Genomic DNA, 17871 nt, shown 5'->3' with positions numbered 1-17871 from the left:
AGGGGGTTTAAGTAGGGTTCTGGTCACCTGTTTCCACTGTCGCTCCTCTGTTGTGTTCTCGCTCCTGCCCTAGATGTGTGTGGATCCTCTGGGGGCGTCCGTTGGAAGAAAGCCGCTTGCGGGTACTAGGCTGCCCGTCGGGGTCGGAGAGTTTTCACCTATTTCCACATCCTCCCGGAGGAAAGTCCGTCCGCCTTCCGATGTATAGTCGCGTGGGTGTCTCAGACGTCCTGAGATGCTGTCTGGATATCCTTTGTCAAGCGATAAGTGTCCAAATAATTGTAGACTCGAAGGGCGAGAGACCAAGAGGACTACTCACGGCGCCATCTTGGAATCCCTCCTCAATATTCTGGCTGTATCACTTTTATGATGAAGAATGGTATAGTGTTTTAGGTATCTTTTGCCAAGAAAAGAACCACATAGTAACGCTAAAATGGAATGGACTATTTGGGAAATGGTTCTTCAAATTGCAAATGCTTACAGGCAGCATCCTTTTAATAAATTAAGTGACAGAAAGGAAATAAACATATCACTGTGGCTGTATAAAAGTGGCAACATTTGGGGGCCGGCCCCGTGGCCAAGTGGTTAAGTTTGCGCGCTCGGCTTCGGGGGCCCAGGGTTTCGCCGGTTCAGATCCTGGGTGCGGTCATGGCACTGCTTGTCAGGCCATGCTGAGGTGGCATCCCACATGCCACAACTAGAAGGACCCACAACTAAAATATACAACTATGTACTGGGGGGATTTGGGGAGAAAAAGCAATTAAAAAAAAAAGAAGATTGGCAACAGTTGTTAGCTCAGGTGCCAATCTTTAAAAAAAAAAAAAAAGTGGCAACATTTGCAAAGCCCAAACAAGAAAATAAAAAAGAGATGAGTGCAGATTATGTGTTTGATATAAGTAATTAAAATGTATTATAAAGATAGTGAAAGTATTTTTAATATACATATGTCAGTTCGTGTACCCTGGGAAGCAAACATTGAGACAGAATTAGAAATGCAAGAGATTTATCAGGGATAAGGCCTATGAAAGACAAAGGGGAGAGAACAGGAGAAGTCAGTCTGTGATGAAGGTCTCACACCTGTGAGAGGAGCCAGGGAAGAACCCAGAATTGAAGAGGAAGAGCTTTGGGCTACAGTGCGGCTCTTCTAAGAGAGAACGGCAATTTGAAGATTGCCTGTGTGGGGCAGAGATGGCCAGGCTGCAGGCCCGGAGCCATGCTCGGTCATTGGCCGAGAGCTGCCTGGGGAGAGTTTTCCCAGGGTTTGGATGCTGTGACAGATCCCAAAGGGGCTGCAGCTGGAGATTATCAGCTGATTGCACTCTCCAGCAAGTTCTCTCTTGAAAGGATCTCTGAGCAGTGCAACTCCATGGATGACACAATATGCATTGTATCAAACATGATAAAATAGAATTCCATCTTAGTCAAGTTGCTTCTGTCAACTAGTAAGACACCAACATTATTTCTGCTAAATTTCGAATTTTTCTTTGCCAAAAGATGTGTGGCTTATAAGCTAATATGCTACCCTTTGATTCAGATGACTTGCTTCATGCTTTCTGACTCTGGTTCTGGTTTTTCATTTGCTTTGGGTAAAAATCAATTTGTAGGGGCCGGCCTGGTGGCCCAGCGGTGAAGTTCGTATGTTCCGCTTTGGCGGCCTAGGGTTTGCCGGTTCAGATCCTGGGTGCGGACATGGCACCACTTGGCAAGGCATGCTGTGGCAGGCGTCCCACATATAAAGTAGAGGAAGATGGGCACGGATGTTAGCTCAGGGCCAGTCTTCCTCAGAAAAAAGAGGAGGATTGGCAGCAGATGTTAGCTCAGGGCTAATCTTCCTCAAAAAAAAAAAAATCAATTTGTAATGCAAAGCATCATCTGTCATCATCTCATGATAATAGCTTATTATAGATAGAGTCCATTATGATTGTAAGTTTTGGATGTTTCTCATCTGATTTCTATAATATAAAACAATTGTTAGATGTTATTAGTGATGCAATTTTGAAACAAACTTCTTATCATAAATCTTTGCATTTCTGAAAGAGTTTAATTAAAGAGCAACTCAAAGTTCCAAGGCATGCTGTTCAAAAGAACCAACAAAAACCTATTACTCCTTGTAACTATATATTTATGTGTTGAGAAGTATTGTGATACTGTACAACCAAAGTATAAAAATGAATTGGACGGGGCTAGCCCAGTGGCGTAGTGGTTAAGTTCACATGTTCCACTTCGGCAGCCCAGGGTTCATGGGTTCAGATCCCAGGTGTGGACCTACACACTGCCCATCAAGCCATGCTGAGGTGGTGTCTCACATACAAAATTGAGGAAGGTTGGCACAGATGTTAGCTCAGGGCCAGTCTTCCTCACACACATACACACACACACACACACACAAAGAATTGGAGGCATAGACAGATAAAAGACAGATGATTATACGTAATTTCTGATTTCTATTTTTCACCTTCATCAATATGGCTTCATTGTTCCCCTTGATTGACTTGATAAAAATAAATACAAATGTAGATGAACTTATAAAATACATGTATGTTGAACATTAAATTTATTCTGCATGAAATATTGACTTAAAATGGGTTTTACAACTTTAAAATTTGGAGCATCCCTCTTTTACACTACAAATTAAAGGAGCACATTTCTTGGAGTGGGATAGTGGGTAAGAGCTTTTCTAAGAAGTAAAAAATACTGAAAAATGAGAGGGAAGAGTTCCACAAAGGTGACATGGAAACTGCCCAGGTTCTGGGAGACACGCCTGGTCCTCTCCAAGCCGTCAGTTGCTGCTCACCCCGCCTTACCAGCTCAGCGGGATTCTCACGTGAAAGGGAATTGGAGCTGGCAGTGTCCTCCACAATCCTCAACTCAATGTCACCAATCTTCTGGGAAATCAAAGCCATATCCTTTTTAGCTGTTGCTTCCAAAGATAGAAAAGAGTATACAGTGAAAAGTAAGTGTCCTTTCTTCCTCTGGTCCTTACTCACCGGGGTCATTTTCTGGAAGGAGCACAGTTACTAGTTTCTTGTTCGTTCTTTCAGAGATAGTATAAGTATTTGCGTATATACACATAGCCGTAAATCTCTATCTTCCACACTTATGGGAGCATGTTCTCTACATTGTTCTAGACCTTGCTTTTTTTCACAGTATAGCTTGGTGATTAGTACATAGAAATCTGCTCATTTTTATTTTAATGGCCACACAGTATTCCATTGTACTGATATGCCATAATTTATCTGAGTTCCTATTGATGGACATCTGGATGGTTCCTAGTCTTTTGGTATTATAAACAAGGGTGCAGAGAATATACTAATACGTGTATTATTTCGCAAATGTATGAGCATATCTGTAGGATAAATACCTACGTCTTTTTTTGGATATCAGGTTGGTCTTTTTTTTAATGATTTGTAGGAGTTGTATATTCATATAAATGAAGCTAGCCTTTTGGGCATAAGTCCCTAATCTTTAAAAGTTCAGGTTAAAAGTGGGTTGGAATCTTTCTATATTAAGTTTTCAATTTCTTTTTATGAATGTACATAGTATAAGGGAAAGAGGAAATTGTGTACATGTCAGGTGAGAATTATCAGTTGAAATTTCCTTATTTGATATATTTTCCTTTATAGTACAGTGAATTACTACCTGTAAGGATATACTAAAATTTTTACAGTGATGGTCCTATGAAATAAAATAATCCTTTTCATATTTCCCACTTTGTGAGCAAACTTCTTTTCTACTTGATACTTTGTCGTTTTCAGTAATTTGTCTTTTTCCTGAATGCCAATCTTAACACCATGTTACATCAAGGACTTGAAAATATAGAAACAAAGTGAAACATTAGCAAAGCTGGGCCTTTTGTAACATAATTCCCACAGACAGATGCAAAGCTGTCATGCAACCCAGGATTTCAAGAGCAGATAGAACTACTCTGTAACATTCCATAAGAAGTTAAAACCTGCTGAGCTGTAGACACTTTTGTTGGCATTACAGCAGTTGTGATCTGCAAAATCTTAAAGCAAACTTTTGTTGTAGCAAACTAAATAATATCTAAGGAGTTTATTTTTGATCTTATGATTCAGGATAAAAAAATTGTAACCCTTTTACACTCAGTGTTTACAAATTAATTTCCTTTATTTTTCAGAATATTTTTAATTTCAACAAGAAAAGAATAGCAAAGATGTCACGTATTAAATGCTGCCATCTTCCTATGATGCCACTTCAGGAGAACTCTTTAAAGAACACTAACCTTCAGAAAGATGTTTATCTACTTGCAAGGAACATAACCCCCAAGAGATTTTCTGGACTGTTGCCTAATTTGTTGGATTTTTATCAGATTTCCTGCATATGCTCAGGCACTCACACTTAATTAGTCATAATTCTTCTTTAGAAAAGGTTTGTGTTAGGGGCCGGCCCATGGGTGAGTGTTTGGGTTCGTGAGCTCTGCTTCAGCGGCCCAGGGTTTCACCAGTTCGGATCCTGGGTGCGGACACGGCACCACTCATCAGGCCATGTTGGGGCAGTGTCCCACATAGCACAACCAGAGGCACCCACAACTAAAATCTACAGCTGTGTACTGGGGGGCTTTAGGGAGAAGAAGAAGAAGAAAAAAAAAAAGAAGATTAGCAACAGATGTTAGCTCAGGTGCCAGTCTTTAAAAAAGAAAAGAAAAGAAAAGAAAAGGCTTGTTTTAAAGAGAAGTACAATTGTGATATCTTTGGAACTTATAAATATCTAGCCTAGAATTTCCTTAAGCTTGTCATCTGTTTCCTCATTTCAAAAGTTGAAACAGCGTCAGGCTGTGTTATAAAAATGTTGGGTTTGCTTTGCAAATACAGGAAAAGCAGCACTTCCTAATTTGCTTAGCGTGGAGCCCACATGACTTGGAATGATAGCTCCGGGCAGGTACTGTTCTAACAGCGGGAATGAGCAGCTTGTATGTGTGTAAGCACACGTGGATGCCTGTGTGCATCTGTGGTGGGAGTGTGTAGAAGTAATGTGATAGAGGATTTCAGAGAATCAGTATGAAAGTCAATTCATTCTTTAAACATTTGTGAGTGACAGAGAGAGGCTGAACTGGAGTGAACACACCTGGTTCAACCAAGCACATTTCCTCTCCTTTAGTCATTGATTAACTTATTTCCTTGAAATGAAAAGTGATAGTAAGTATTTTTCTATTCTTTAAATCCTTGAGCTAGGATTCATTAATAAGAATATTTTTATAGGAGCATGGTTTTTCCTAAAATGCTGTTTAAAGATGAGTTCACATTAGTACACTCTTTTAGATACTTAATAGTAGCTTATCATCATTTGTATCATAACTGTACTAAAAAAATTGACCATAGATCTAGTTCAAAATTCTATTCTATGTTGGAATTTACCTCACAATATCTGTGATAAATGGTTAAGCAGCTTTTAGTTGTTGTTCTTAGTTAAGAGAATTTATGGGAAACCATCTAGAACTGTTTCTGGTACAATTAACTTTTTGCTTAAAAACATTTTTTATTTTTTGCTGAGGAAGATTGGCCCTGAGTTAACATCTGTGCCAGCGTTCCTCTATTTTGTATGTGGGTCACTGCTACAGCATGGCTTGATGAGTGGTGTGTAGGTCCACTCTCGAAATCCGAACTGGGGAACCCTGGGCTACTGAAGCAGAGCGCATGGACTTAACCGTCATGCCACCAGGCCGGCCCCTTCTAAACGTTTTGTAAATGAAGAAATTTTACCAGAGGATAATCATTAACTTTATTCAGAGATTTAACATGAAGTTCTTTTTTTCCTGATTGTTTGTATGTTTTACTAGTTATGTGAGTGAAACATGTTTATGTTTATAAATCTAAACAAAACAGCAAGTTCAAGCGCACTGAAGCCCTAATTCTTAGCAATAGTCACTATTAACAATCAGGTGTGTGTGTATTTGAGTATATGTAAACATTAAGATAATATTTTTTATTTTACAGAAACAGGTCATTTGTAACAATAAAGGTCATTTTAAAACAATATGTCTTAGATATCTTTCTCTGTAAATAAAAACAGATGTGTCTTATTCTTTCTAATCCTGCAGTGTTTCCATCATGTGCTGGACCACAGTGACTAATCCCAACTCTAAGACATACATTTCATTTCCACACTGTAACAGTTTTGAATCCGGGATGCCGCTTGTATTTTACAATCCGTGACATTTAGCGCTACCATTGCCAGCCAGCATTTGTGACCTTGTTGTCTTTGCCTCGTTGTCATTGTGAGCTTGTTGTCTTTGCCTACTTGTCATTGTGAGCTTGTTGTCTTTGCCTCGTTGTCATTGTGACCTTGCTGTCTTTGCCTAGTTGTCATTGTGACCTTGCTGTCTTTGCCTCGTTGTCATTGTGAGCTTGTTGTCTTTGCCTGGTTGTCATTGTGAGCTTGTTGTCTTTGCCTGGTTGTCATTGTGAGCTTGTTGTCTTTGCCTGGTTGTCATTGTGAGCTTGTTGTCTTTGCCTAGTTGTCATTGTGAGCTTGGTGGCAATTGTTCGAATTGTCATCGCTTTAATTCAGTTATGTGCATTGTGGGTGCTATAGGTGTTGAGTTTAATCGCTGTTTAAAATGTTTGGGGAAAGATGGCACTAATATTTTTCATTGTAACAAAAATTTATTGTTTATGCAGAAAGGCACAGAACAGAGCAGCAGGACATAAATTTGATTTTTAGTGAAGTGAATATTTGTCATTCAGGAAATAACTGTGCTAATTGCATCTTTTTATTTTTTTGGAAAGGAATGATCAAATTCTTTATGAGATGGAAGAAAGTAGGAAGCTCATAAATAAGGAAGTTGTGTTTGAATTTATTACCAAGATGTATGCAAGAGGATTGCCTATCATCAGCCGAGCAATGCAAGTGAGAGCTAGAGAACATGCCGAATTTCTCAAAATTGATTAATATATTTCAAAGCAACGGGAGGCTGGCATGACCACTGCATCCATCTCACAGAACTGTTCTGAAGGCATGTGTCATAGTTTAATTGGCAGCAGTTTTTCTTTCTTGCTGGCTCATAAAATAATGATGGTCTTACTATCATGATGGCATGATGGCTAAGATTAGACCAACTACAGCATCTATGATCAATAGTAAGCACTGTGCTCAAGACTTTTATATAAATTTTCTTTTCTTTTTTTCTGCTTCTTCTCCCCAAAGCCCCCCCAGTACGTAGTTGTATATCCTAGTTGTATGTCCTTCTGGTTGTGCTGTGTGGGACGCCGCCTCAGTGTGGCCTGATGAGTGGTGCCATGTCCATGCCTGGGATCTGAATGGGCAAAACCCCTGGCCGCCGAACTGGAGCATGCAAACTCAACCATTTGGCCATGGGGCCGGCCCCATAAATTTTCTGCATACATTTTCTAAATGAATTATTATAAATAGACTTTATTTTTTAGAACAGCTTTAGATTTACAGAAAAATTAAGAACACCATACAGAAAGTTCTCATATATCCCACACCCAGTTTCCCTTATAATTATTTTATATTAGTATCATACAATTGCCACAATGATAAGGTACATGGTTTATTCTGATTTCCTTAGTTTTGCCTGATGTCCTTTTCTGTTCCAGGATCCCACAGTACATTTACTTGTCATGTCTTCTTTGGTTCTTCTTGACCATGATAGTTTCTCAGACTTTCCTTGTTTTGATGACCTTGAAACTTTTAAGGAGTACTGGTCAATTTATTTTGTAGGATGCACCTCTGTTGGTACTTGTCTGATGTTTTTCCTCATGATTATGACTGGTGTTATGGATTTTGGGGAGGGAAACCCAGAGATAACATATTATCTCAAGGGTAGTGTTGACCCTGTTCACTTGGCTGAGACAGCATATGTTAGGTTTCTCTACTGTAAAGTAACTCTCCCCTTCACCCTCCCACCCTCCACCCCCTGCACCCTGTCTCCCCTTGGAAGGAAGTCGCTATGTGCGGTCCACACTTAAGGCAACAACCAGATTCTGACCGTTCTGACTCCTAGCGCCCCGTGGGCCGCCGAGCTGAGGCTGCCGGCGCTGTCAGACAGGGCTCCGCGCTGTTCACAGGGTTCTCACGGCCGATTTTTTCGGAAGTGGGTGGCCAGGTCCTTCTTCCTAGTCTGTCTAGTCTGGAAGCTCCACTGAAACCTGTCCGCCATGGGGGACCCTGCTGGAATTTGAAATCCTGGTGGCAGAGCTCTCAGCATCACAGCCACACTCAGCCACCACAGTGTGACAGCCGACAGATGGGTGTGGGTCCCTGCCTGGGGGAAAGAGCCCGGCCAGGCGGTGAGAGCACTGGAGCCTAACCACCAGACCGCCGGGCTGCCTGGAGAGTCTATGGACATTGTTTGAAATTCTTCTGTATGGGAGATGTGTCTCTTCTCTCCCATTTATTTATTTATTTCAATCATTTACATCAGTGTAGACTCACGTGTGTTTATTTTATACTTTGGGGTACAGTTCAGTACCTTTTTATTTATTTGGTTGCTCAAAATGTTCCATATTTGGCCATTGGGAGCTGTTCCAGTTCGCTCCCATACTCCTTGGACATACCCCTCATCAATGCCAGTTTTATTTTTGTTTTTATTTTTCAGCATTTCTTTCTTATTTATTTATTTATTTTTGAGTAAGACCAGCCCTGAGCTAACATCTGCTGCCAATTCTCCTCTTTTTGCTGAGGAAGACTGGCCCTGAGCTAGCATCCGTGCCCATCTTCCTCTACTTTATATGTGGGACGCCTACCACAGCATGGCAGGATGAGCAGCGCCATTTCCGCACCCGGGATCCAAACCGGTGGACCCTGGGCAGCTGAAGCAGAACGTGTGGACTTAACCGCTGTGCCACCGGGCCAGCCCCTTAACATTTCTTATTTCCTAGTATCTAGTTGAATTCTTACAACAATTCTATGAGGTAGGCATTGTTATCTCCTTGGCTCTCGATGAAGAAATTGAAGTTCACAGAGATTAAGTAGCTTGCCCAAGGTCACATAGGAAGCAAAGGACTAGATTTGAATTTTGCTCTGTCTGAAAGCTTTTAATAACTTTTAATATATTATCCTAATATTTAAAATGTAATAAATTACGTCATTTTAAGAAAAAGAATTCTGCCATTATATCCTGATAGATATGTGCATTTCCATCTTGATTTTGGACTAACAAGAGGAAAATGTATCAGCCTGGAGCCGAACACAGAACTTTGGGGACCCTGTAAGCCTGTGCGTGTCTACTCAAACTATCAGATTCTGGTATCCATGGCTCCAGGCTGCCCACCCTCTGTGGGAGCTGAGTTGCTCTTCTGTTCAGAGGTTACTTACTGCAAACCCTTGTAGTAGAGTGTGTCAGGCCATGATTTTGTTGCCATGTCTTGCAGGAATATCCTCTTTTCTTCCATTCAACAAAGTTTTATGGGAGCCTACTGTTCTGGTGGAACTTACACCCTAGTAGGAAGAGACAGAATCAACAAGTATGTCAGCAAATGCACAAGCTATTTCTAGGGGGTGAGAAATGCTAGCTGAAGGTCAGGCGACAGGTTGCAGTACTTGAGGGGTCTCTGAGAGAGGAGGAATTCAGAGAGCTAGGCCTACGGCCCTTGAGAAGGAGCATGGGTGTTACTCCCACTTCATGGGGTTGCCTTTGGGCTGGGTTCCGGCAGGAGAGCGACATGGCCTCCTGACTACTCACATATCTTACCTCTCCCCTGACCCTCCTCCTGGCCACACAGGCCTTCTAGCTCTTCCTGAAATGTGTCATCTCTTTTCTGCCTTTTGGTCTTTACATTTGTCATTTGGTCAGCCCAGAAAAAACGACATAAAACAAGAACACTATCCCTCCACAAATGACGTGGCTCCCTTCTTCACATCACGTAGGTCTCTGTTTAAAGCCATCTCCTTGCACATCCTACCTAACCATGCTCCATCCCGACCCTCACCACTCTGTCCTCTCCAACCTCCAGGCATACTCTATATCTTTCTCTTGCTTTACTTTTCTTCAGAGCACTTATTGCTACCTGACTTTATTTCTTTATTTGTTTATATTCTTTCAACCTCACTAGAATGTAAATGCCACATGAGGGCATGAATTTTGTCTTTTCTGTACATCATTGTATAATACCCAGTGCATAGAACATTGTCTAGCCCATAGTGGGTGATTTTATTAGTTATCTATTGCCATGGAACATATTACCCCAAAACTTAGTGGTTTAAAACAGCAAGTATTAGGGCCAGCCTGGTGGCACAGCGGTTAAGTTCGCATGCTCTGCTTCAGCAGCCTGGGGTTCACTGTTCAGATCCTGGACAGGGATCTACACACCATTTATCAAGCCATAGTGTGGCAGGCATCCCACATATAAAATACAGGGAGATGGGCACAGATGTTAGCTCAGGGCCAATCTTCCTCAGCAAAAAGAGGTGGATGTTAGCTCAGGGCTAATTTTCCTCAAAACCAAAACCCAAGCGAGTATTAATTTTCTCACAGTTTCTATGGATCAGGAGTTCAGGAGGGGCTAAGCTGGGTATTTGTGGCTCAAGGTCTTTCAGGGGTTGCAGTCAAATGTTGGCCAGGCTGCAGTCCTCTGAAAGCTTGACCGAGGCTAGAGGGTCTGCTTCCAAACTATGCATGCGGCTGTTGGCCCACAGGGCTGCTCTCAACGTAGCAGGTGAGAGTCGCAGTACCTTTTTATGACCTAGTGTCTGAAATTGCACACTGTTATTCCCACTCATTCTATTCGTTAAAAACAAGTCCGTAAGTCCAACCGACAATCAAAGGGAGGGGAACTAGGGACTACTTCTTGAAGCAAGGAGTATCAAAGAATTTATGGACGTATATTTTAAACTGATACAGTGATCAATTAATATTTGTTGAATGTGAGGATGTATGAATTGAGGTTATACCTTAAGCAATCACTCTGGTTGCCGTGTGGAGAATGGACTCTAGGTGGGCAAGAGCACAAGCAACAAGATTGACGAGGGGGCTGGCAGCCAACATTTATCAATTCTTATTCTGTGCCAAGACCTGGTCCAAGCACTTTACAGCCATTTACACATTTAATTCTCAGAACAACCTGATGAGGTGTGCATCATTCAATTGTCTCCATTTTATAGATGAGGAAACAAGGCACAGAGACATTAAGGATCAGTTGTGTAGCTGAAAGCTGATCTGATGCTACAGCGGACACCAGCTCTGAGCGAGGAGATTTCAAATGCCTCCATGTTTTCTAATTTGTGATCCCAGCTCATAAAACCCCGGAGCACAAGGTATTACAGGAATCTCTAAGTTGGTTGAAGATAATGCCACAGACATAAGAAATAATATACTCATAAACATGTGCTATAGATTCTAACTTTTTCTGATGATATTAGAGTAGCCCATGACTTATCTCTTTTATTCAATAATAGAAGTACATTACTATCATCAGGATATGACCATGGGGCTTAAATTTTTACCTTAAATGTTTTGGGGGCAAGAAATAAATTTATAGAGAGACGTCAGCAACATGGCAGCGTGAGCTCACCAGGAACTCTCTCCCCTCCAAATTACAACCAAAAAGAGCAACTGCTTTCCAACCAAAAAAAAAAAATCCTAATAGAAATCGTCAGAGACCCACAGCAGCCAAACAACAGAGGGTGGAGAGGCTGGAGCTGCCCTCAGAGGAGCTGGAACCGGGTAGGAGAGAACTTTGCTCCCTCCCCTAGAGACTGGGATCGCTGCTGAGGGTGAGGGAAGGAGCAGGGGAGGGGCCATGCATCTGGGGATCGTCCAGTATTCCCACCATCCGTGCAGCAGAAACCCTCTAATGGGGGAAAGCTTTCACATGGGGGAACCCCAGCAAGCCAGGGCCCCAGGAAACCAGAGAGCGAGAGCTGATCCGAATCCAGGTTGGCATGTGAGAGAAAGTGCCACTACTCCCGCAAGCCATGCTGTGCACCACCATCACGGCTGAAGGCAGGGGGCTCAGAACGTGTGACTCTCACTCCTCATCTAGTGGCGACAGGCTGTAACTGCAACCAAATAATAGCATCACGCGCAAAAACCACTCCTCTACCGTCCAGCAATTTATAAAAGCTCCAGACCAGAAGGAAAACAATAAAAACACAGAATTAAGTCCTGAGGACTTGGAAATAGGTAAACTAAGTGAAGATGAGTTCAAAATAGCTATCACCAAAATATTCAGTGAGGTAAAGGGAAATATAGAGAAACAAGTCAACAAGTTCCGGAGTTACTTCACAAAAGAGATTGAAATTATAAAGAAGAATCAATCAGAAATACTAGAGATGAAAAATACAATGGATCAGATAAAACAGAATATGGATTCCCTGAATGCCCATGTAGACACTATAGAGGAGCAAATTAGCATAATCGAAGATAGACAGGCTGAATGGCTCCAGACAGAGGAAGAAAGAGAACTAAGAATTAAAAAAACTGAAGAAAATCTCTGAGAAATTGCTGACTCAATGAGAAAACGCAACTTAAGAATCATTGGAATTCCTGATGGCATGGAAAAGGAAAATGGAGCAGAAAGTGTGCTCAACAAAATAATACAAGACAACTTCCCAAATCTAGGGATTGAGAGAGAAATGTGTGTGGAGGAAGCTTTCAGATCTCCTAGATTTGTGAATGTAAAAAGACCTACTCCAGGGCATATAGTAGTAAAAAGGGCAAAAATGAATGGCAAAGAAAGAATACTCAGGGCAGCAAGGCAGAAGAAAATAACCTACAAAGGAACTCCTATGAGACTTTCAGCGGATTTCTCTACAGAAAGCTTACAAGCTAGGAGAGATTGGAGTGACATATTCAAAACTTTAAAGGATAAAAATCTTCAGCCAAGAATACTCTATCCAGCCAAAATATCCTTCAGATACGAGGGAGAAATTAAATCTTTTCCAGACAAACAAAAGCTAAGGGATTTTGTAGTCACAAGACCTCCCCTACAAGAAATCCTCAAGAAGGCTCTCATACCTGAAAAAAGGAAAAAATGAGAAAGGGGTCACAAAACACAGAGTAGGGAGACAAATAGATAGAATCGGAATAGGATGGCAGATATTCAACTGTAGCATTAAGATGAAGGGAAGGAAATCACCAAAGCAAAGACAATCTTATCACTCTAACCACAAACTCACAAGACAAGTTGGAATGAGAGATGAAAATAATAATTTAGGAGGGGAGGAGGAAAGGGACTGAAACAGTCCAGGCTAAGTAAATAAGAGATCACCAGAAAATGGACTATGTTATACACGAGATTCTGAATACAAACTTCAGGGTAGCCACTAAACTAAAGAACTGAACAGAGACACAAAACATAAATAAGGAAAAATCTAAGAAACCCAGCATAAGAAATTGCAGAAGTCAATGGGTAGGCTAAAACACACAGGACGAGAAACAAAGGAAACACCGGAAAACCAGAAAACGAGCAACAGAATGACAGCATTAAGCCCTCATGCATCAATACTCACCCTCAATGTAAACGGATTGGACGCTGCAATAAAAAGGCACAGAGTGGCAAGACAAATTAAAGAAAAAGATCCAACAATCTGTTGCCTCCAGGAAACACACCTCAGCTCCAAGGACTAACACAGGCTCAGAGTGAAGGGGTGGAAGACAATACTCCAAGCTAATAGCAAACAAAAGAAAGCAGGTGTCACAATACGTATATCACACAAAACAGAGTTCAACATAAGGCAGGTAAAGAGCGACACAGAGGGACAATATATAATGATCAAAGGGACACTTCATCAAGAAGAAATAACGCTTATAAATATCAATGCACCCAACACAGGAGCACCAAAGTTCATAAAGCAACTATTAACAAACCTAAAAGAAGATATCAAAAATAACACAATAATAGACGGGGACCTCAACACCCCACTCACATCAATGGATAGATCATCCAGACAGAAAATCAACAAAGAAACAGCGGAGCTAAACGAAAAGCTAAAGCAGTTGGACTTAATAGACATATATAGAACACTCCACCCAAAACAGCAGCATACACCTTCTCAAGCACGCATGGAACATCCTCAAGGATAGACCATATCTTGGGAAACAAGGCAAGCCTCTACAAATTAAAAAAAAATTGAAATAATAAAAAGCATCTTCTCTGACCATAATGCTATACAGCTAGAAATTAATTACAAGAAAAAAGCTGAGAAAGGCACAAGGATATGGAGACTAAACAATATGCTATTGAACAAGCAATGGCTCATTGAAGAAATTAAAGAAGAAATCAAAAAATACCCGGAGACAAATGAAAATGATAACATACCATACCAACTCATATGAGATACAGCAAAAACTGTATTAAGAGGGAAATTCATCACAATACAGGCACATCTTAACAAACAAGAAAAATCCCAAATCAGCAATCTTAAACTACACCTAACTGAATTAGAGAAAGGAGAACAAAGCCGAAAGTCAGCATAAGGAGAGAAATAATAAAAATCAGAGCAGAAATAAATGCTATTGAAACAAAAAAGGCAGTAGAAAGGAGCAATGAAACAAAGAGCTGTTTCTTTGAGAAGATAAATAAAATTGACAAAACCCTAGACCGATTTACAAAGAAAAACAGAGAGAAAGCTCAAATAAACAAAATCAGAAATGAAAGAGGAGAAATAACAACAGACTATGCAGAAATACAACGAATTATAAGAGAATACTACGAAAAACTCTATGCCAGCAAAATGGATAACCTAGAGGAAATGGATAAATTCTTGGACTCCTACAATCTCCCAAAGCTTAGTCAAGAATAAGCAGACAATTTGCAAAGAACAATCACAAAGAAAGAGATTGAAGCAGCAATCAAAAGCATCCCAAACAATAAAACCCCACGACCAGATGGCTTTCCTGAGGCATTCTACCAAACTTTCAGAGAGTATTTAATACCTATCGTTTTCAAGCTATTCCAAAAAATTAGGGAGGATGGAATGCTTCCTAACACGTTCTAGGAGGCCAACATCACGCTGATACCAAAGCCTGACAAGGACAGCACGAAAAAGGAGAACTACAGGCCAATATCGCTGATGAACATAGATGCAAAAATTCTCAACAAAATTTTGGCCACCTGAATACAGCAATTCATCAAAAGGATCGTACATCATGATCAAGTGGGATTCATACCAGGGACACAGGGATGGTTCAACATCCACAAATCAATCAATGTGATACACCACATCAACAAACTGAGGAATAAAAACCATATGATCATCTCAATAGATGCAGAGAAAGCATTTCACAAGATGCAACAGCCATTTATGATAAAAACTCTGAACAAAATGGGGATAGAAGGGAACTACCTCAACATAATAAAGGCCATATTTGACAAACCCACAGCCAGCATCATACTCAATGAGCAAAAACTGAGTGCCATCCCCCTGAAAACAGAAACGCGACAAGGATGCCCTCTATCACCACTCTTATTCAACATAGTACTGGAGGTTTTGGCCAGAGCAATTAGGCAAGAAAAAGGAATAAAAGGAATCCAAATAGGGAGGGAAGAAGTGAAACTCTTGCTGTTTGCAGACGACATGATCTTATATATAGAAACCCCCGAAGAATCCATTGGAAAACTTTTAGAAGTAATCGAGAACTACAGCAAAGTTGCAGAGTATAAAATCAATTTACAGAAATCAGTAGCATTTCTATACTTTAATAACGAACTAACAGAAAAAGAGCTCAAGAACACAATACCATTCACAATCGCAACAAAAAGAATAAAATACTTCAGGGTGAATTTAACTAAGGAAGTGAAAGACTTATACAACGAAAATTACAAGGCTTTTCTGAAAGAAATGGATGACGACATAAAGAGATGGAAAGGCATTCCATGCACATGGATTGGAAGAATAAACATAGTTAAAATGTCCATTCTACCTAAAGCAATCTACAGATTCAACACCACCCCAATCAGAATCCCAGTGACATTCTTTACAGAAATTGAACAAAGAATCCTAAAATTCATATGGGGCAACCAAAGACCCCGAATTGCTAAAGCAATCCTGAGAAAAAAGAACACAGCTGGAGACATCACAATCCCTGACTTCAAAACATACCACAAAGCTACAGTAATCACAACAGCATGGTACTGATACAAAAACAGGTGCACAGATCAATGGAACAGAATTGAAAGCCCAGAAATAGATCCACACGTCTATGGACAGCTAATCTCTGACAAAGGAGCTGAGGGCATACAATGGAGAAAAGAAAGTCTCTTCAACAAATGGTGCTGGGAAAACTGGAAAGCCACACGTAAAAGAAGGAAAATTGACCATTCTTTTTCACCATTCACCAAAATAAACTCAAAATGTATCAAAGACCTGAAGCTGAGACCTGAAACCATAAGGCTTCTAGAAGAAAACGTAGGCAGTACACTCTTTGACATCAGTATCAAAAGGATCTTTTCGGACACCATGTCTTCTCAGACAAGGGAAACAATAGAAAGAATAAACAGATGGGACTTACTCAGACTAAAGAGCTTCTTCAAGGCAAGGGAAAACAGGATTGAAACAAAAAAAACAACTCACTAACTGGGAAAAAATATTTGCAAGTAATACATAACTGCCATACGATCCAGCTATCCCACTACTGGGTATCCATCCAAAGAACTTGAAGTCAGCAATTCCAAAAGTCCCATGCACCCCAATGTTCATTGCAGCATTATTTACAATAGCCAAGTCTTGGAAGCAACCTAAGTGCCCATCAACAGATGATTGGATACAAAAGAAGTGGTGTATCTATATATACAATGGAATACTACTCAACCATAAAAAAGAACAAAATCGTCCCATTTGCAACAACCAGGATGGACCTTGAGGGAATTATCTTAAGTGAAATAAGCCAGATAGAGAAGGACAATCTTTGTATGACTCCACTCACATGAGGAATTTAAACATGTGGACAAAGAGAACAGATTAGTGGCTATCAGGGGAAAGGTGGGCGTGGGGGTGGGCACAAAGGGTGAAGGGGTGCACCTACAACACGACTGACAGACAATAATGTACAACTGAAATTTCACAAGATTGTAACCTATCATTAACCGAATAAAAAAAAAGACCCAGAAAAGTAATAAATTGATAAACACAAGGGCAATCATAAATGTATTTATCCTTTTGCAGATTTTATAAAACAAATTTATTTGGTTTTGCAGATATTTCAAGAAGTGTATCTTCAGCCTCAGAACCTAGTATATAATTGTTAAGCAACTGAATTATTTTTTCTCAATCTAGATGATTTATGTGTGATGTATGATTCCCTATGATATCAATTATATAAGAACTACATTAATGTTATTTTAGTTCATTATATAATTTACGTTTTAAATAAAGTAAACTATATATAAACACAGTAGAGTTTCCTCTACACAGTTTTGAAATATTCTACCGTTTGTCATGCAAAGAATGAATGATCTTCTTCATTTTAAATGAAATTCTGTAGTCTGACGCAGATCAAAAATGACCTTTACACTGTAACTCTCAGTATGCTGATTAAAAAAGAAAGCTGCTTTAGGTTTTGTTGCACATTTCATTTAATTTTACCGCAACATGAACTAATTGGACTCTACAAAGAACATATATCATTTTCACTTTTTGCTTTCACATTGGATTGCTTCCCCCATAATCTCATAGGCCCTTTAATGATCCCCCCCGCCATCTTTTTTTCTTTTTGCCAATATGTTTTTCCCTACTAGAAAAGAAAAATATATTGTTGCATTAGTCCCAAAAGCAATTTTAGGAATAATGTTTCCTCCATTTTTTCAAAGATGTGAGCAGAGGCCTGTGCCGTATAAAAAACAAACTATGGAGATGAAAATACTTGAACAGTGTTCAGTGTTTTAAGAAACAAACAAGAGGCACCACAGCATTATCTCCTCCATATTTAATAACATACACAATCTTTGTGCT

The 17871-nt window shown here is 40.2% G+C and overlaps 1 long non-coding RNA gene across 2 annotated transcripts in view; it reads left to right on the top strand.

Annotated features, from left to right (window-relative positions):
• The window catches only part of LOC102147327 (uncharacterized), a 76396-nt gene extending 70402 nt beyond the window's left edge, over window positions 1-5994 (top strand). For both annotated transcript variants that reach the window (XR_011423801.1, XR_288103.4), the window contains one exon: window positions 4139-5994. This is a non-coding gene — a long non-coding RNA (uncharacterized lncRNA). The remainder of the gene's footprint in view (window positions 1-4138) is intronic.
• The last annotated feature ends 11877 nt before the right edge of the window (window positions 5995-17871 follow it).

This window comes from Equus caballus, chromosome 12 (genome assembly GCF_041296265.1).
Source record: "Equus caballus isolate H_3958 breed thoroughbred chromosome 12, TB-T2T, whole genome shotgun sequence".
Lineage (NCBI taxonomy): Eukaryota > Metazoa > Chordata > Mammalia > Perissodactyla > Equidae > Equus > Equus caballus.
The sequence above is the reverse complement of the archived record's forward strand: the minus strand, read 5'-3'. Positions and strand labels throughout refer to the sequence as shown.